This window comes from Macaca fascicularis, chromosome 9 (genome assembly GCF_037993035.2).
Source record: "Macaca fascicularis isolate 582-1 chromosome 9, T2T-MFA8v1.1".
NCBI classification, from domain to species: domain Eukaryota; kingdom Metazoa; phylum Chordata; class Mammalia; order Primates; family Cercopithecidae; genus Macaca; species Macaca fascicularis.
The window spans coordinates 25,128,058-25,149,075 of NC_088383.1; the positions used below are offsets into that span (position 1 = coordinate 25,128,058).

General features: G+C 41.2%; 1 protein-coding gene across 19 annotated transcripts in view; it reads left to right on the forward strand.

Annotated features, from left to right (window-relative positions):
- KIAA1217 (KIAA1217 ortholog) overlaps nt 1-21,018 on the forward strand; it is a 343,140-nt gene that overhangs the window by 129,871 nt on the left and 192,251 nt on the right. The window lies entirely within an intron of this gene.

Sequence of the window (21,018 nt, forward strand, 5' to 3'; positions counted from 1 at the left end):
ACTCCTCATCTTGCACTCAGTATGTCAGGTCTGAAGTATGGATGTCTGCGTGTGCCTTGCCCTTCACGATGTGAACCTGAGCACTAAGATCCCATTCTGTTCAGCATTGTGTCTGTGTTTATTATCCCATAACCCGTGGTAGGAGGACCACAGGTATTTGCTGAACTATCTATACTGTGATATAAAGGATATAAAGGCCTGGGAAGATTTTCTTTCAAGAAAGAGTGCAGACTCTGTTATGAGCTTAACAGAGTTGCCTGCTTAGAATATGGTTTTTTAAAAAGTTAATACTCAAATTATTTTCATCAACAGTGCCAAGATCACTCCATTGCGAAAGGAAAATCTTTCAACAAATGCTGTTAGGAAAACCAGATATCCACATGCAAAAAAATAAATCTGAATGCTTACCTTATGCCATATACAAAAATTAATTCAAAATGGATCAAACATCTAAATAGAAGAGTTAAAACTATAAAATGCATGGAAGAAAATGCAGGGTAAAAGTTTCATGACATTGAATTTGGTAATGATTTTATAGATAGGACAACAAAACACAGGGGACAAAAGAAAAAATAGATGAATTGGACCTCATCAAAATTTAAAACATTTATGCATCAAAGAACACTATCAACAGTGCAAAAAGGCGACTCTCAGTGTGAGATTAAATGTTTGCAAATCATACACCTGATAAGGGATTTATATTCAGAAGATATTTTTAAAACTCCTTTAATTCAACTATAACAAGGTTTTAAAACCCAATTTAAAAATAGGTCTAGGACTTGAATAGACATTTCTCCAAAGATGTACAAATGTCCATTAAGCCTATGAAAAGATGGTCGACATCACTGGCCATTAGGGAAATGCAAATCCAAACTACAGTTGGATATATATCACACCACATCCTAATGAGTATGAAGGAGTATCTCATTGTAGCCCTGAAAAGGGTCTGGGAAGTTGATGCTGTGCCCACATTGTGTCTTCTGTGAGCTATGGCTTATCATATTGAGTTGGTCACACACATCACACTTCATGAGAACATGACAAATTGCGTTTTCTTAATCTGCAGAATTAAATGTTTTTTTGTTTATTTTGTTTTTGTTTTGTTGTTGTTGTTTTTTGAGACAGTCTCGTACTGTCGCCCAGGCTGGAGTGCAGTGGCACAATCTCCGGTCACTGCAACCTCCGCCTCCTGGGTTCAAGTGATTCTCCTGCCTCAGCCTCCTGAGTAGCTGGGATTACAGGCGCCTGCCACTAAGCCCAGCTAATTTTTTGTACTTTTAGTAGAGATGGGGTTTCACTATGTTGGCCAGGCAGGTCTTGAACTCCTGACCTGGTGATCTACCCGCCTTGGCCTCCCAAAGTGCTGGGATTGCAGGCATGAGCCACCGCGCCCGGCCCTTAAACATTTTTATGTTTGCCTTTCTCCTAGTCATTTTGCCAGTTTCAGCAGTACATGGGACACTGTAATCTCCCAAAATGTTTTCTAAATTTAACTTTAATCTATAATCTAGAAAGTGACCAACAAATGGCCAATGCAGCATGAGTCTCAGTGTCCCCCAGCCTCACTCGATTCCCCTTGAATGTTTTTGTCACCAGAAGTTCTGAGTAATTTATGTCCCAGTGTGGATGATTTTCTAGGTTCTGCCAATGCAGAGGTTTATTCTAGTTTATTCAGGTTATTCTAAAGAGACCAGAGACAGCTATCCTTTTCTGAGTCCTAAGGTTGAACCCATACATATATCTATGCGTATGTGTTCTCTGGTGTCTGAAGTGCAGCTTCTTAACATCCCATTATGGAGGATCAGAATCTTTTTTTTTTTTTTTTCTTTTTTTTGACTGAGTCTCGCTCTGTCGTAGCCCAGGCTGGAGTGTAGTGGCTTGATCTCGGCTCAGTGCAAGCTCCGCCTCCTGGGTTCACACCATTCTCCTGCCTCAGCCTACCGAGCCACTGGGACTACAGGCGCCTGCCACCACACCCGGCTAATTTTTTGTATTTTTAGTAGAGACAGGGTTTCACCGTGTTAGCCAGGATGGTCTCTATCTCCTGACCTCGTGATCCACCCACCTTGGCCTGTCAAAGTGCTAGGATTGCAGGCGTGAGCCACCGTGTGCAGCCGAGGATCAGAATCTTAAGCAACCCTCTTAGCCCTAGACCCCCAGTCCTGGAGGTTGATATATGAGTGGCCTGAAAACAAATGACATTGGCTGCTCCTTGCTTCTGAAGGACTTACAGATACTCTAAGTCCTATAGCATGTGCACAAGTCAGAAAGCACCTCATGAAATTATTCATGCATTCAAGCTGGACTGAATTTAATCCTTCAAAGACAGACAGCTGTCAACTTTTTAAGAAGCTAAGCATATTTCACAATTTTGACCTTGATGCTCAAGAAATTTCTGTGTCAGACCTAAAACTTGTTTGAAATTGGTTTTCTTTTCACATAATGTAAACTTATTTGCTTTTTCCTCATTCTAGAAGCAATACGTGTTCCTTTTCAAATATGGTCAATTTGAGGCATTTTAAGATTATTTCCTTTATTTGTTTGTTTGTGTTTTTTTTTTGTAGGCTAGGAAATCTAGACAGAATTGATTCTTATATGGGTAACTCTTAAGAAATAATAATTGCATCTTAACGGAATCATGTTGAAACTATCTTACAGAAGGATATATAGAAAAATATTAACTAAGATTCATTTCAGAAATAAATTCCATTTACATGGAGAAGGAAAATTTCGAGTCAAAGTGACTTACATTGAAATCCTGGTTTATGCATGAACCAGCTTTTTAAAGCAAGGTTTTGAAGTTTGGTTTCCTGATCTGTATAACTGAAGATTCCATATTTTTCTCAGTGTTAATATGTGGATTGAATAAACTACTACTAGGTATCTGGTATACATAGTAGCTCCCCCAAAATGATCTCTCCAATTCTAACACTATTTTCCTTGTCTCTAATTAACCTCTTTTTTTTTTTTTTTAACCTATCCCTTTTTGGATGTCTATTTAGTAGTACGGAAAATGTGTTTCTTTGGGTTGTAATCATTAATATTCAGTCATTGAATATATACATGTATTTCCCTTTTGGGCCTTGTCACCCAATTTTAGGCCATTGAATTAGATCTTCATTAATAGTTCATTAGTTATTACTTAATTTCAATATAAAGAAAATCATACTTCTGAGTGGAAAGAAATCCCATGTCACCTCTTGTAAAGGATTTACTTTCTTAGTATCGAAGTAACATGTTTAAAGCTCAGCCTGAATATTACCCGGACCTATTGAATTACTAGGTTCAGAAGCCAGTAACCTCAAAGGTAAGGTGATAGTCAGGAATTTTGGTGTTTGTCGAATATTCACTGTGAGCCGGGAACTAGAGCAGGTACTGTACGTATGTTTCTACACTTAATTTCACAACTCTCTATTAGGTATCATTATCACTATTTTACAAGAGAGGAAATAAGGGCAGCAGAGGTTGGTTAACTCAATGAGGATAGCACATTAAGAAAGTTCTGGGCCAGTGTTGCACCCAGGCCTCTCTGAGACTTTTTTTATTATCCACCATTTAATTGCACTTAGGGACCATGATTATGGGGAGACATCTTTTACAATGAAGAATTTTAGTGTCCCCCCAAAACCAATGTTAGTCTGCCTCCCAAAGCAGATTCTCCCCTTTTCTTTGACTCTGCCTTCTCTCCTACTCTTCCTTGCTTGTCAGAATAACAGGTTCATTGTTGAGAGTGGGTTAGTAAATACAGTGAATTCCAAAGATTTAGAGTGTTGTGACGTCAGGAAAGAAGACCTGCTGCAGGCTGTGTGGTTCTGTGGGGAAGGAAAAGAGTGTCTAACCATTGAACTGGGACTTGATCTCTTGGCTGTTTGGGATTGGGTAGGAGAATGGCTGGACTGACAGCTCTGTGATTGGGCCCTTTTCCTTTGGAGGGGTGTGAATCTGATGCTGTTACAATTTCTGCCTTCTGTTGGTGATATGACTTGGCTATGTCCCCACTCAAATCTCATCTTGAATTGCAGCTCCCACAATTCCCATGTGTTGTGGGAAGAACCTGGTGTGAGATAATTGAATCATGGGGGCAGCTTCTCCCATACAGTTCTCCTGGTAGTGAATAGGTTTCACGAGCTCTGATGGTTTGATAAAGGGTTAACCCTTTCACTTGCCTCTCATTTTCTCTTATCCACCGCCATGTAAGACATGCCTTTCACCTTCCACCATGATTGTGAGGCCTCCTCAACCACGTGGAACTATAAGTCCATTAAACCTTTCTTTATAAATTACCCAGTCTTGGGTATGTCTTTATAAGCAGCATGAAAACAGACTAATCTAGCCGGTTAATATCCCTACAGTTTCCTCCACCCGCATCTGTTCCCTCCACCTGCATCTCTTCCCTCCACCTGCATCTCTTCCCTCCCTCCTCTGTAGCATCCATCACAGGACTAAAGCCAGACAAGGCTCCCCTGGCCCAAGCAGATCAATTCATTGTGAAGTTTACTCCTGAGAGTTTTCTTCTACTTTAAACTGCCACAAAAAGAACTGTCTAGACAGCTACCTTATGTAATTGACTGTCCCACGTTTAATAGAATGATCTTTTCTTCTGACATGTCAGCCTCATAAGGAATCAGAAAGGTTACTTGGAAATTATTTTCAAGTGAGCAGAAATGCCTCAGCATTTGATCCAGCTTTCTAGTGGGTGGGAATATTCTTTGAATGTGTGTGAGCACGTGCACGCTTGTAAATTTGTCTGACACATGTTATGTGCAGATAGTTCTCTGTCATGTAATCCTAAGACATGTGAATTTTTTCTCTCTGATTGCTTTGCTCTCCTTCCCTATAGATACTGTGTTGTGCTCAGTAGGCTGCCAAGTCCATATGCATTAGATCTGCTTGTTATCCTTTTACTTCTGTCAAAATAACCAACACAGTGCAAAAGAAAAACCAAGAAATGCATTCTCCCCGGGCTGAAGTTGGACTCAGTGCCCAGCTTGCAAATGAACTCTCCTTATTTTCATTCTTTCTAGAGGCATTACACAGTGGTATATAATAGGATTCCCTTTTCCATGTCTTCTATGTATAGGCAAAGTCTTGATTAAATCCTTAATCGGGATAGAAATCAGGAGGTCAGTTGGAAGATTGTCAAGCCAAGATGATTCTTTCTCTTCCAGTCCTAAAAGAAAAGACCTCATAAATTGTTTTTATTTAAATTGGATGTTTTGTTAATCTCTCTCTGGAGTTGAATTCTCCTTTTGCCTTTCTTTTCAGTGGAGACTTGATGTTCATTTCATCACTTCCACTTGTAGATAAGTATAGCATCTCCTCTATCTGAGCCCAACATTCCTTGGAAAATTTTATGAAGTTGAATCAGGGAAACAAAGTATATTTCCTGCCGGGCACGGTGGCTCACACCTGTAATCCCAGCACTTTGGGAGGCCGAGGCAGGCAGATCACGAGGTCAGGAGATCGAGACCATCCTGGCTAACACAGTGAAACCCCATCTCTACTAAAAGTACAAAAAATTAGCTGGGCGTGGTGGTGGGCGCCTGTAGTCCCAGTTACTTGGGAGACTGAGGCAGGAGAATGGCGAGAACCTAGGAGGCGGAGCTTGCAGTGAGCCAAGATCGCACCGCTGCACTCCAGCTTGGGCAACAAAGCGAGACTCCGTCTCAAAAAAAAAAAAAAACCACAAAAAAAACCAAAGTGTATTTCCTTTTATACTCTGTGTCATAGCCAAAGAAACCTTAAATATTTACTTTAATGAACTGAGGTTACAATTTAGATTTCTTCAGTATATAGCTTTTAGAGCAAAGAACATGAAACTGGTATTCAAGAGATGTAGAATTTCCCACTGACTTTCCAATTGCTAACTGATAGCCTTAGACAAGCCATTGAACTCTTATTAGTTCCAGTCTCTTAAATGTAGGAGTTGAACTGAGTGGTTTCAAAGATTCCTTTCAGCTTCCAAATTCTGGAACTCTGAAAAAAAAAAAAAAAAAAAGCCACATAGACTTGGAATATCGTCATGTGTTCCTAAAGTATCATCCTTTATAATAGTTGATGTTGTTTGAAAAGAGAGTTGATATACAGATCTTGGACAAATAATTAAAATTTAAGGAAGTCTACCAGACTGTCCTTGCTAGCATGAAATTATGCTTGAAGGCATAGCACTGTGGCCTTTGCAGCCAGAGAGCTTGTTTTAGAAGCACAGTCCACTGTGCACATCCTAGTAACTGGGGAGCTCTGTGTACAATTACACGCAAGCCCACGGTCACACAGAGCCACAGCCACTAACGTAAATCCAGATGTGGGAACCAGACAATTAAGAAACAAATCGTTGTCGTTTAAGCCTAAGTTTTTAAGTCAGAGAGGGCCACCTCACATACTTGTCCAATTTAGAAGAAGACTCTGACAACAGAGAAAATGGCAGCTGACAGCAGAAAGAGGACTGCTTTTTAAATTACAATTTTAACATTAAATGTAATATATGTACATGGAAAAATCCTCAAATCATACATTAAGCTGTGCATACAATCACAAAGTTAAAAGCTTCTACCCTGGCTCATGCCTGTAATCCCAGCACTTTGGGAGGCCGAGGCGGGCGGATCACGAGGTCAGGAGATCGAGACTATCCTGGCTAACACAGTGAAACCCCGTCTCTACTGAAAATACAAAAAATTAGCCAGGCGTGGTGGTGGGCGCCTGTAGTCCCAGCTACTTGGGAGGCTGAGGTAGGAGGATGCCATGAACCTGGGAGGCAGAGCTTGCAGTGAGCTGAGATCGTGCCACTGCACTCCAGCCTGGGTGACAGAGCAAGACTCCGTCTCAGAAAAAAAAACAAACAAACAAACAAAAAAAACAACTTCTACCTTCAATTCTCAATCTTCCTTTCTGAACTTAACCATTGTTATTCACTTTTTGTTAGATCCTTTCCTAAAATGACATATGCATAGCCCAGTAGATAGATGCATGGCTTATGTGAACATTTATATAAATTGTAATAATCTGCAGTTATTCTGTACATTGTTTCTCCACTTAGTGATGCATCTTCAAGGTACTCCACATTAGCTCGTGCAGATACAACTCAAAATTTTTTTTTTTTTGAGACAGAGACTCACTCTGTCGCCCAGGCTGGAGTGCAGTGGCGCGAACTTAGCTCACTGCAACCTCCGCCTCCCAGGTTCAAGCGATTCTCCTGCCTCAGCTTCCAGAGTAACTGGGACTACAGGTGCATGCCACCACATCCGGCTGATTTTTTATTTTTAGTAGAGACAGGGTTTCACCATCTTGGCCAGGCTGGTCTCAAACTCCTGACCTCAGGTGATCCACTGGCCTCGGCCTCTGAAAGTGCTGGGATTACAGGTGTGAGCCACCATACCTGGCCCACTCAGTTTTTAATGATTATATTGTTTACCATCATATGAATTATCATTTATTAAATCAGTCCCCTATGCTAATTTAAATGATAATTTTTCTAGTTTCCGTCTTTCTCTATCTGCAACTCCTGCATTTCCATCTTTATCGAATTTCTTAGGAAGGCAAAGCTGCACTGGATGGTCTGTTCATATATCTGGGTATTTTTTTCCACAGGGTAACTTTCTAAAGGTAGAATTGATTGTCCAAAATGTTTACAAACCTTACCAGAACTCTTAGACCCGTTTGGATATATATAATATTCTGCAACATATGAGAATGCTGGTTGATAGTTGCTATCCTGTATATTAAGTTTTTACAAGTTTTGCTAACCCAAGGAGTTAAAAAAAACTCATTGTTTTGATTTACATTTTTATAATCATTGATGTTAGAGTATATTTTCCTATATTAGTCAATTTTGTGTTTGTGCGAAGCTCCAGTTTGTCTTTTTACCCATTTTTAATTGGATGATGAGATTTTTGGGGGTATTGATTTGTAAGATCGCTTCATAAATTAAGGAATTAACTTTCACGCTTTATGCAAATATTTCTCCAGTTTTTAAAGTGTGCATATATTTTTCCCGTAGAAATTTAAAATGTTCATGCCATCAGCCTCAGAAATCTTTCCTCTCATATTTCTGCCTTTGGAGTTGTCTTTTTAGAAAGACCTTCCCTGTCCTAATATTACATATTAAACATTGTTTGTGTTTTATACTCATGCTGTTGGAGTTTAGCTTCCTTAGGTTGTAATATTTGATCCTTCTAAAGTTTATTTTGAGGCAAGGAGTTTGATAGAGATCTAGCTTTCTTTCTTTTTCCAAGTGGCTAGTCAACAGTACCACTATCACGAACGGAATAATTAATCTTTTCCCTTGTTGATTTGAAATGCCACTCTGTGAGATCCAAATTTCTGCTTGTGTTTGGGTCTGTTTCGGAACTCTATGCTTCATTCCATTGAGCTGTTTTTCCGTCTCCAATTCCACGATGTTTGAGTGACTATATTTTTAGTTATGGGCCATGCAGGGGGAAGGTTTGCAAAATTGGCTGCTCAGTCCACTGTTTTGAGACTGCTTAATGAAGGGGCCTCTTTGTTTCCATTTTCCCTGTTAATACCAGAATTAGTGTTCACAAGGACATTGTATCATCCAAAAAGAATTAATTTGGCCATTATAATAAGCTTACGAAGATTGAATGTAAACAACATTTAAAATAAATAAAATAATGTTAAAAACAGCATCTAGAAGGATATTTTTAAATGTCTTATCTGGAAATCTCACCTCTGGGACAGCATTCAATAAATCTACCGTACCTACTCACACACACATTTGTAGACAATCAGACAGAAAACTGTTTGTATTTCTTGTGCTTTGTCTTTTTAGAATGTGGCACATCAAATAAAGTTACGAGTTGCCCTGATCTGACTGATCTCATAGAAATGTCTTTGCTTTGGCAACAGTTGAGACCTATTCCTTCTCCGAGGTAAATCTTCTTGCAGAGCAGGAAGTTGAGGTTTTGGGGTAGAGTCCAAGAGTCAGTTCTGACCTTATTATTGGGGAATGTGGAAACCTAAAGCCTTCCATGAGTTAATAATGTGCACAGTAAAGGATTTTTTTTTCCCTCCTGAACTGATTGGGTATTTTCTAAAAGAGGATGAGCTTTTAATAACAGCAATAGAACTTTTAATTTTAAACAGATCTGTGCTTAAACATGGTCAGGGAATAGTCCCTGCTCACAAATCTCCTTATTTGTACATGTTATCGTTCAAGGGAGAGACCTTCCTATTTATATGGCGAGAAAATAAATGAGATTTCTTTCTATCTGTCTTCCATATGTTTAATGGTAGGAATGTGTCTTGGATCTTGAGTTAAAACAGACTGTGGATTCAGTTAGTTGATACGATTAAGAACTGTTCTTATCTCAGAATCAATTCTGCAGCCTATCTCAGAGAATCCAGTATCAGCCATCCAGGTGGCTAATCCATCATCAACTGAATGGGCAATTTGGTTGTTTCTGTTCAACTGAACAAACAGGCATAGGTACTTGTCAGTTCCACGCCCCAGTCGGAGAAGCAATATGGGTGTGTGACAAAAGGGATATATCGTCTGTTGTTTGGCTTCAAATATGAAAAAGCTTTTTTCAATCTAACTAATTCAAGACACCAAGCATAGTGATTTCTTCACCGACAGCACTGAAAATGAACTTCGTTTTCCTCCTAATACACAAAAAGGGGCTGGTAGGAGCCACGGCAGATCATGACAGATGGCACTTAGGGACAGCTGTGGTGCTTGCCTTGAGTTCCCCTCCGCATGGAGCACAGAGCTGCCCACTATACAGGAATACAGCAATATTTATCTACGCATAGGAGTCATTCCAAATAAAAAGGCTAACAGAAAGAAACTGCAGACTGCTGCTGTGAGCCTATCCAAAGGGTATCCATACATAGCCCAACATTTGAGGTAAGAGCGTGGTTTAAGATCTCAAGGAATCAAAACATTATGGAAACACTAAACCATTAGAATAAATGAATGAACCTAAGATCTTCAGTCTGACTTGATTGAGTGCAGATCCAGTCCCCTTTGGAGAGAGTTGTTAAGATAAGACTTAACTGTGACTAAATATACAATCAAGGAATTGCCTCTGCAACACAAATAAGAGGCTAAGAATAATTTGCCATTTGAGCTTTCCTTACATACTTAGATACTTTGTAGAGAAACCTAGGCTAGGAGTTGGTGATTTTTTTTAGGGGAGGGTCACTTTTTTCCCCCTCTCTCATTTTATTCATTTGACTGTCAGCAATTTTACGATTTTTTAAAATTGTCGTAAAATACACATAATGTAAAATTACCATCTTAACCATTTTAAAGCATATAGTTCCGTGGTGTTAAGTATATTCACATTGTTATGCAACCAATCTTCAGACTTTTTCATCTTGTAAAACTGAAACTCTATCCATTCAACAACAGCTCTCCATCCCTGCCATCCTGCCAGCCCCTGGCAACCATCATTCTACTTTCTGTCTCTGGGAGTTTGACTATTCTAGACAACTCATGTAGGTAAAATCATAAACCGACTGAAAGTGTCTGGATTTTCCTATGTGACTGGTTTATTTCACTTAGCACAATGTCCTCAAGGTTCACGTATGTGGTAGCATGTGTCAGAATTTCCTTTTTAAGGTTTAATAATATTCTGACCAGGTGCAGTGGCTCACACCTGTAATCCCAGCACTTTGGGAGGCCGAGGTGGATGGAGCACCAGGTCAGGAGATCCAGACCATCCTGACTAACATGGTACAACCCCGGCTCTACTAAAAAAAAAAAAAAAAAATACAAAAAAATTTGCTGGGCATGGTGGCGGGCGCCTGCAGTCCCAGCTACTCGGGAGGCTGAGGCAGGAGAATGGCGTGAATCTGGGAGGCAGAGCTTGCAGTGAGCCGAGATCGCACCATTGCACTCCATCCTTGGGGACAGAACAAGACTCCGTCTCAAATAATAATAATAATAATAATAATAATAATAATAATAATATTCCATTGTATGTCTATACGTTTTGTTTATTCATTCATCTGTCAATGGACGTTTAGGTTTTGTTGGCTTTTTTTTTTTTTTTTTTGAGACAGAGTCTTGCTCTGTCACCAGGCTGAAGTGCAGTAGTGTGATCTCAGCTCACTACAACCTCCGCCTCCCACATTCAAGTGATTCTTGTGCCTCAACCTCCCAAGTAGCTGGGACCACCAGGTGTGCGCCACCACACCTGGCTAATTTTTGTATTTTAGTGGAGTTGGGGTTTTGCCTTGTTGGCTAGGCTGGTCTCGAACTCCTGGCCTCAAGTGATCCTCCCACCTCGGCCTCCCAAAGTGCTGAGACAACAGGCATGAGCCACTGCAACCAGCCAGGTTTTGTTGGCTTTTAATCAAGATAATATGCAAACACGACTTTTGTGCATCTGATGATGTCTCAACAAAGCCGTTTTAGAATCTGAAGATACTTCATGGTTAAATTGTTACTATTGTTAGTAACCGAGTGTTGACTTAGGGAGTCTTAAGGTATATAAGAGTAGTCCAAATAAATGACAGAGAAATAAATGGCAGTGATTAATCACTCACTAGTCTTGATACCTCATAGCTTCCTCACTTCAAGTTTAGGCAGGTGCAAGGGTCATGAAAAAAAGCCAAAAGATAAAGGTCACAAACCACTTGGTGAGGGATGTTTGCTTTCTTGAAATGATAGCCCTCTACCCAGCACCATGAAAAGTGTGTTTTTTGTGGTCATTTTCAGGCCTCTAAGCTTGAGGTGTAGGTTTATGTTCTGAAGGATGCAGTGCGTGATCTTTCTCACCAAACTCTCTCAAATACTCCACTGGATAAACACTCAGAGGTCTGGAAAGTGGGACTGGAGGGAGCTGTTGAGATTTTTTTTACATCATCTTGTCCTGGGGTACTTTCCTTCCTCCACACTTTCCTCACATTTCTCAGAGAAAAGAAGAAAAACTTGGTCATTTGTGTATTGCATACGTGCCAGCTTTGACTACCTTTGGCACTAGGTGAGTGGGAGATTAATTGTTCGGATTATACCCATGGAAAAAGCCATAAAGCTTACGTCACAATTTTTATTTTTTTTAATATTTTGTTTTCATAGCTGGGGATTACTCTGTTGGCATTCAGGGAGAGAGAATGAAAAAAAATATACTAGGATAAAAGAGGGAGTACTAATTAAAACCACAAAAGCAGTGCAAACATTAAAAGATACAACAAATTCCATGCCAGTTTCATGAAGAAATGCTTTGAAGTTTTTTTTTCCCCCTCAGCCTTATTGAGTATAATTGACAAAAACTGCATATATTTAAGGTGTATGACATGACAATTTCATATACAAATACATTGTGAAACGGTTACCACAATCAAATTAATGAATATATCTATCACCACACATGGTTACCATCCTTGGAGTTTTAAGGTGAATTAATAGAATGTATGTCATTCATATGTATGTAATTTGCATACCATTCCTTGACTTAAGACAGTTGCTATATAAGTGAAAGGTAATTACTGACTGTATGAACTTAAGATATAATTATTCTCATCTGGCCAGGTACAGAGACTCATGCCTGTAATCCCAGCACTTTGGGAGGCAGAAGTGGGTGGATTACTTGAGGTCGGGAGTTCGAGACCAGCCTGGCCAACTTGGTGAAACCTCGTTACTAAAAATCCAAAATTAGTCAGGTATGGTGGCACATGCCTGTAATCCCAGTTACTCGGGAGGCTGAGGCAGGAGAATCACTTGAACCTGGGGAGGCAGAAGTTGCAGTGAGCCAAGATCACACCACTGCACTCTAGCCTGGGTGACGGAGTGAGATCCTGTCACAAAAATAAAATAAAATAAAAATAAAATTTTTATATTACAAGAATTACCAGTAAGTGTACTTCTAAAATAGATGTTACTCTAGTTCATTCTAATACTCACATAATAGACTACTTATTTTACAACTATACATTAAATGGTGAAAATATCATTGCAGATAAATTATAAATGAAAATAAATCCTAATATGTAATCCATTAGGAAATAAAATTCTAAATTTAATTCTACAGATTACTTTGCGATTTTGGTAAACTTTACCGAAAGAAAAGGGAAGATTTTAAATTTGTTTTAAAATGGGAAGTTAGTAAAATCTTGAGGAAAAAGAAGAAATGTATACATATCAGGCAAGCCCACCGCTGCATGCTCCACAGAATCTTATAGATAATGGATCCCAAGAACAAGCAGGTGAAATTTTCACACCCATCCCCCAAGTAGGTGAACCATTACGGATTTTCGTTTGGAGAAATTTAGGGCCCCAGCAAAGAGTGGATAGTGTTCTGAGCAAGTTACTACTCCCAAGGATTGGTCCAAGCATTCAAAAACAGCTGGGGGCTGGGCACAGTGGCTCCTGACTATAATCTCAGAGCTCTGGGAGGCCAAGGTAGGAAGATCATTTGAGACCAGGAGTTCAAGATTAGCCTGGGCAATGTAGTGAGATTCCCATTTTTCTACAAAGAAATTTAAAAATTTGCCTATAGTTTTAGCTAGTTGGGAGGCTAAAGTGGGATCACTTGAGCCCAGGAGGTCAAGGCTGCAATGAGCCACGATCATGTCATGCCAACTGCACCCCAGCTGGGGCAACAGAATAAGACCCTGTCTCAAAAAAAAAAAAAAAAAAAAGAGAGAGAGAGATCTGAGATCTCATGTTTTTGTGGAAGGTTACACTGAGTGTTAATGGATGCATGTTAACTTACTGATTTTGTTTGTGAAGAACATGTAACCTGGTCATTTGAAAGAAAAAACAATGACTACCAGAATCAGCCAATGTGTAATATAGAAACAATCCCTCTGGCTTTGATCCCCTAACATCTGTGTGTCCTCTAGCAAGATTTTTGAATACAGGTTGGAGAATGAGCAAAGCAAAGGTATTTGTTGGGCACCAACTAGGCAACAGATACCTAAGTTATTTCAGTGGTTCCTGACCACAACTCTGCATAAGCTACAGGGTGGTTTTTCCATTTTACAGGCAAGAAGACTGAGCCTCAATCAGGCTACGTTATTTGGCAGACAGTGCATCTAGGACAACCTGTTTCCACTGCTGTGCCCTTTGCAAAACACCTTCTTTTGCCCGGCCAGCTTGATGGAGCCTCTTCTAACCTGAGGCTATGTTTTGCTGGTGGGATTGTAAACATTAGAAAGTACATGCCAAGAACCGAAAGCCATTAAGGAAAATGAGTCACTTTTTGGATGCATTGAACGTCTTTAGATTATGAGAGCTTCGTGAAGAAATAAAGTACAGATATGATTTTTCTTCTTAAAAAGAAAGGAACATTTCTCTGGAGTAGAGATTGTTGGCAAGTTCATGTATAATCATGGTCAGCAGAAAAGAAATTTAAGCAGTAATGAAAAGCTTGTGTACTCAGAATGCCTTTAACCCAGTGAGCTGAAGAGCAGGCTTTTGGGGAATGACGTTGGATGGAGGTGGAGTTGGGGCAGGAATAGAATCCTGGTCCTGGAGGGAAAGACAGGTAAAAGAAAATGAGACCATTAAAAGCAGGCATGATGCATGATTACTCTTTACCCCTAGCTAAGGTGGTATAAATTGCTTTTGTTTTACCCACTGTCCCCCAAATCATTTTTTTAAAGAAAGAGAAGAAAATATTTTTAAGGGAACTCATTACCTTTTGGCTTTAGGCATAGAAGCCTCAGAAGCTGAAAGCAATGTTGTATTTTTATACGGTGCAGATGCTTCCTGGTTTTAAAACAGTGACCTGGCTCCCAAACAATTACAACGTCGACATTGAAGGAGAACATTCTGTGTATCGTGTAATTCCAGGAGCAGATGTGGGGTGGTAGCCTTTACGAAATTAGGAGGAGGGGAGGCAGTCTGGTTTAGATCGTGAACTACCCAAAGGAAAGTTACTTGGCATGACTTTGATTGTGTGTTAAGATAATTTTTATTGTGTTCTACTTCTGAGACAATATCATAGATAACCTCTTTTGCCTGGGTGCATTTTGAAAGGTCTTTGTGTTGATTACCTGCTTTTGATGTGTTCTCATGATCAGTTCAGACTACCCGAGCCATAAAACATCAGTAATTAAGAAAAACTCTCCCTCTGGAGAAGAATCAAGAAGATTCTGCTTCTTTTATTTAATTTTTGACATCTCTAAAGGGACACAGTAAACTCTTTTTACCCATTAGTAATTGACTTTGAAATAGGATAAGCCATTCCTCTGGAGTCTACAAGTAAGTCTCAAGAGACACTTCATGAAACAGATTGATCCTAAACTTCCCTCCTGCATTCATGGGAATTAACTGACAGGAAATACACAGTGTGAGGAAGTGGTGAGTGAGGAAAACAAAAACAAAAACAGCTAACTGATAAGATCTTAATTGCAAGGGTCATTTTCATGGCGGATCATACCTAATAGGTCATGTATTTGAACGGTTTTTTTGGAAAAGTGATTGTGCATCTTTTTTTTTTTCCTGAGACAGAGTCTCATTCTGTCACCAAGGCTGGAGTGCAGTGGCATGATCTCCACTCACTGCAACCTCCGCCTCCTGGGTTCCAGCAATTCTCATGCCACTGCCACCCAAGTAGCTGGAATTACAGGCGTGCGACCATACGCCGAGCTAATTTTTTTTTTTATAGTAGAGTTGGGATTTCCCCATGTTGGCCAGGCTGGTCTCAAACTCCTGACCTCAAGTGATCCGCCCACCTCAGCCTCCCAAAGTGCTGGGATTATAGGTGCGAACCACCATGCCTGGCCAGTGATTATGCATCTTGTAAATCAATTTTTGGGATCTAACTTTTCCAAAATTTCTATCTGGTTTCCTCTCTTCCCCTCTAAGAATCTGTATCTTCTTCCTTTCCCTGGGCTTTATTCTTATCTAGAGATCCTGGCAGTCATTACGACCATGCCCTTTATGGCACGTCCAAGGTCAGTGTTCATACATGCCCTTCTTCCAGTGTGGGTGGATACAGCTGTGTTACATGGTGAATCCTGCTACCCACTGTGCAATGGAGGGGTCGGAGTCTTGTGGAAGAAGGAGAGTTGGAGAGCCAGGGAGAATACAGGACTTTTCTTCACCTTGGGTTGAGGCAGAACTCATGAAAAACAATGAAGCAAGGAATAATTTCCTTTTGCACCCATTTTTTTCATTTATGGACCCCGTTTCCTGAATCTCAGCAAAATCTCTCCTCCAGTTCTAGATTAGTAGTGGTAAATTTACCTATCTGATGGGGCTGAGCTCTCCGAGCCATGTCTGAACTTTTAATAATGAAGTCCACAGTCCCTGCATAGCTTACCAAGCAACTGTGGATTTGCAGGGTGCGGCCAGCAGGTTCCTGGAGCGAGATGGGCTCCTGGTTCTCCTAACGTCACTCTCCACCCTCCACAGTCTATCCACAAGCCACCACCCCGCCTGCTCACACGTCTGACCCTGCCCTGTGGTTGATGGGCAGGACAGGATTCTACATATGCCGGTGTCTGTTAACACAACGGGGAACCCATCAGAGACACCTCACACAGGATCACTTTTCCTCATCTTTCAACAGTGAGTGTTGGCGGTCAGCGTGGCACTCTTCACATCCAAGTGAAGCCGGCCTTCCCCTCTGCCACATTGCAGGCTCCGCTGGGGTGGAAAAGAGGTCAGCAAATGAACTCACAATAGCGCTAAGCATTGGATTCAGCTTTCACCATTAGTCTTTTCAGCTGACCCAAGAACTGCATTGTGAAAGGGGAGGTGGGGTGACTCACTGAGATAATCCTTTAAAGAGTCCATTGGAAGCCAGTCTTCTTTCACATTCACATGGAATAGTCATGAATATTTTTGCATTGATGTGCAATTAATTGCAAGACATGTATGTATACTTTAGGTGGAAACTTAAAAACTTTGTTTTGCCCTTCTCATAAATGGGCTTGCTGATCTGCCTTAGTATAGATTATGGTGGCCAAAGCACCACCCTTCCATTGAAAAGTATAATCTCTTTTTTTTTTTTTTTTTTTTGTTAACCAATCAAATGTTCCATCTGTTTAGACTCCGCTCTCTGGTCTGGATTTTAGAACAATGCAGTCAAGGTTATTCTTGCTCAGCAATCTTGCCTTGAAAGAGTGAGTTACTGTTCCCAGAGGCAAAGCCACTGCTTCTTGATGATAGGCAAGTGGGATTTATTAGCTTTGTGAAGGAGGTGGGAGGGCATCTTGATACTTGGTAAATTACGAGAGGGGCTGGGGCGGTGAGAGGGGCTGGGGAGACCGTGTCAAAAAGAAAGGGATTCCTTGCCAGATGTTCCTAAGAGTTGAGTTAGCCTGGAGAAAATAATCTGAAAATATGAGTGACCTTCTCAACTTTGTCCTAAACCCCCATGCCTGAAAGTTCAAGCGAAAGGAGGGAATGTGGCTTTATAGGGGTCTGCAGGTAGATGGGGAGTGGGTGGGGGCAGTGTCAGGTCAGTTCCTTGTGGGCTTCCCTAAGGCAGTGCTGGAGAGCAAAAAGAGTGTAGAGGCCTCCCAAGAACCCTAGAATGACCCCACTTCCCTCTACATCAGCTTCAGACCCACAGCAGCCTCCTGGGTCTTCCAGGTGGAGGCTGAGAGATATTCTATCCGGAACATGTTCACAGAAGCCAGGGGCACTCTTATAGGTGGTGTGGTTTCCTCTTTTGCAAAGGACAGGAGATAGAGCCACTCAAGCAGATGTCCCAGATGAAAATGGCTGTGAAACAACAATGTCACCCTAATATTCATTTCGGCTTTATTTATGGCAAAAGCCACCTCTCCCACACCACTGCATTTTGTTTGTTACCATCTCTGTTTTTCCTTCTGTTTCAAACATATTTCTTATTAGATTTATTCCATCCCATATTTTCAGCTTGTTTCTGTGAAGTTCTGACAGGAGGGGTGTTCCAGGAAGCTCTGCAGTGCATTTTATTTTATTTTATTTTATTATTTTATTTTATTTTATTTTTGCCCTTCTCCTGGAAGAGCATTTGGTAATCTTCTTAAATATCTTTTGAAAGCCTTTTAATGACACCACTCAGTGCCCTGCTGATCATTCGTGAACTACAGTTGTACACCAGCTCCAAAAGTTCCATATTTATTATGATAAACAAGAGCTGTAAGATTTTTAATTTTGCTGAGGGGCTATTTTCTCTCTGTCTCGATGTGACTCAGTTTTTCAGCGTAAGGCCAGAGGCTGTTTGCGTACTCAGAGACGATGTTTTCAACTTTTTGCTCTTGATTTTTCCAGGCAATTAGCGAAGTCTGTTTAGAGTAGAATTGTTATGAGCATACATTCTATTTTAATTCATTGTAATTAGAGGGATGAGCATTACACTTCTTCAAGAACTCCTAGAAGTCAATGTTCTGATTTCCAAAGATCAAAATCTTATTTTATGAACAAAAAATGTGACTGGATATGAAAACTGACAACCAGTAATATTCCCCCAGCTGGCAGAGTGTATGAACTCCACTCCAGTGACTTCAAAATCATGCCGCAGAGCTGTAGCTGGGTTTTCTGACTGTTTCTCCACAGATTATCTTCCTCAAATACAATGTTAAAAATAATTATTTGTCACTGTAGCCCTCAGTTTGGTTGTGTTTATTATAATGAAGATTGAACATATGAACTGCCAATTGATGATGACCCATGTTCCTGGTCTGTTTAAGTAACATCAACTCATCTTTGAATTTAAGAAATGGTAGCACTCTCTTATTTGGTTGCTATTAGCCCTGAAATGGAACTGTCCAGAATAGTATTGAAACGGCAGAGTTCCCTGACCCCGTTCATAGGATGTGAGACAGGGGTGTGGCTCGTCTGTCTGGCCACCAAGTGAGCACTCAAACCCCTTACTGGAGGCGGAGCATGGAGATGGGCAGGTGCGGGAGCCCAGGCAAGTGCTTTTGGACTCTAGCCCTGCTAGCATCTAGCGGTGGGTGCCTGCAACTCCTGAAGCTGCAGTGGGTGTGTTACCATGCTCTTTTAGCTCTGCCATCTGCAGACAGCTTAAGTGTTAACCAGCTCAGTGCCCTCTTGGTATCCAGGTCCTTATCCTGCATCCAGGAAGAATCAGGTCACACAGACAAATTGAAGGATGGTAAATGGGGTGGGGGAAGGGGGGAGGTTTATTGCCTCATCAAGGTGGCTCTCAGCAGGAGGGATGGGGAGCTGGAGAGGGGATGGAGTGGGAAGATGTTCTTCCCCTGGAGTTCAGCCATCCTGAAGCCAATCTCCTCTCTCACCATTCCTAGCCAAACTCCTCTCAATGTTCACATGTTCCTTCTCTTCTCTCCTTCTCTGCTGTACTGCTCTTCTGTTCCTCTGCTCTTCTGCTCATGGAGCCTGGGGTTCAGGGTTTACATGGGTACAGGATAGGGAGGTATGGCAGACTAAAAGGCAACATTTGGGCACAAAAACAGGAATGCCCATTCCCATTTAGGGCCACAGGTTTCCAGACTTGAGGGTCGGGCTTTTGCCAGGGAACCACCCTCTTCTATCCAGTATTTCCCTGCCTCCTGTCTGTATCATTTGTACAAGAAAACATTTTTCTTCCAATAAAGCTCATCAGTTTTCACAGAATAATTGTCAGCCCCTAAAGTATTTTTGGCTGTCTCCAGAGGTTAATAGGTAAGAAGCTTGAAGATGAGGCCAGAGTTCAGCATTGAGCTGTCCCAGTTGACACAGACTGGTGAGGGCAGGCAGGTTGGCTGAGCTTAGTCCCTGGAGCTTAGGATCAGAGGAGATTGCAGCTCTGTAGGCAGGTGGAATTCAGCCCCTCAGGAGAGCAAGTCTCACAGCCAGGTCCCCAGCTAGGGATGCAGATGCTAACATCTGTCACATTGTCTTCAGTGGTTTATTATGTTAGTTTCAGCTGCTGCAACCAATACCACTGACTTGGGGGCTTAAATGACAGAGATTTATTTCTCATAGTTCTGGAGGCTAGAAGTCCAAGAGCAGGGTGCCAGCATGGTCAGGTTCTGATGACAACCCTCTTTCTAGTTTGTAGACCACTGTCTTCTTGCTGTGTCCTCACATGGCAGAAAGAAAGCATCTGTCTCATGTCTTTTTTTAAAAGGACACTAATCCCATCACAAGGGCTCCACTCTTGTGACCACATCACACCACAAAGGCCTCACTTCCAAATATCATCACATTGGAGATTAGGGCTTCAACATGTAAATTTGGGGTTGGGGGGCACTCACATTCAGTCCATGGCACTTGTGAACTGAAGCCAAGTGTTGTTGGTCTTCTGTCCCCGCAGCTGAGCAGGCTGAGATGGGCATAGCAAGTCCTCATTCTTTAGCAGAAAAACATTTTAGGGTCTCTTCTCTTTCTTTTGTGCACAACTTAAGTTTCTTCTCCTTAATAATGCTTTATTATTTGTAGACCTTTATAGTTAACAGTGCTTTCAACTAGTTTACTTCATTTGTGCTTCCTGGCGACCATGGTGAAGTAGGTACGATGATTATTGGCAATCTGCAGATGCATAAATTGGGGGTCCATGGTTTAGTTGCCCCAGTACAAAGCCTGATGCTGGGTTAAGTAATGTATTCAAAGTAAAACAGCAACGAATGCTGAACCTACATCTTGAACCCACGTCCTTCTGACTGCAGGTCCTTCCCATGGGGATTTAGAGATTTGCAAAAAGCACTTAGAGCTCCTTCCCATTAGTCTAGGCCTTTCTTGATAAATAACATTGTGGGGGAGACCTCTAGTGTAGAGGATGTTAGGAGGTTGCTGTGGTTTCAATGTGTCCCCCAAAGTTCATGTTTTGGAAACTTAATCCCAAATGCAACAGTGTTGAGAGGTGGGATCTATAGGAGGTGACTAGGTCATGAGGCATGTCCCACAGGAATGAATTAATTCTGTTATCTTGGAAGTGGGTTCCTAAGAAAATAATGAGTTTGGCCCCCTCCTCTGTCACTCACACACATGCTCCCTTGCCCTTCCACCCTTCCACCATGGGATGACACAGCAAGAAGGCCCTCGCCAGATGCTGGCATCTTGATATTGGACTTCCAGCATCCAGCACCATGAGGAATGAATTTGTTTTCTTTATAAATTACCTAGGCTGTGGTATTCTGTTATAG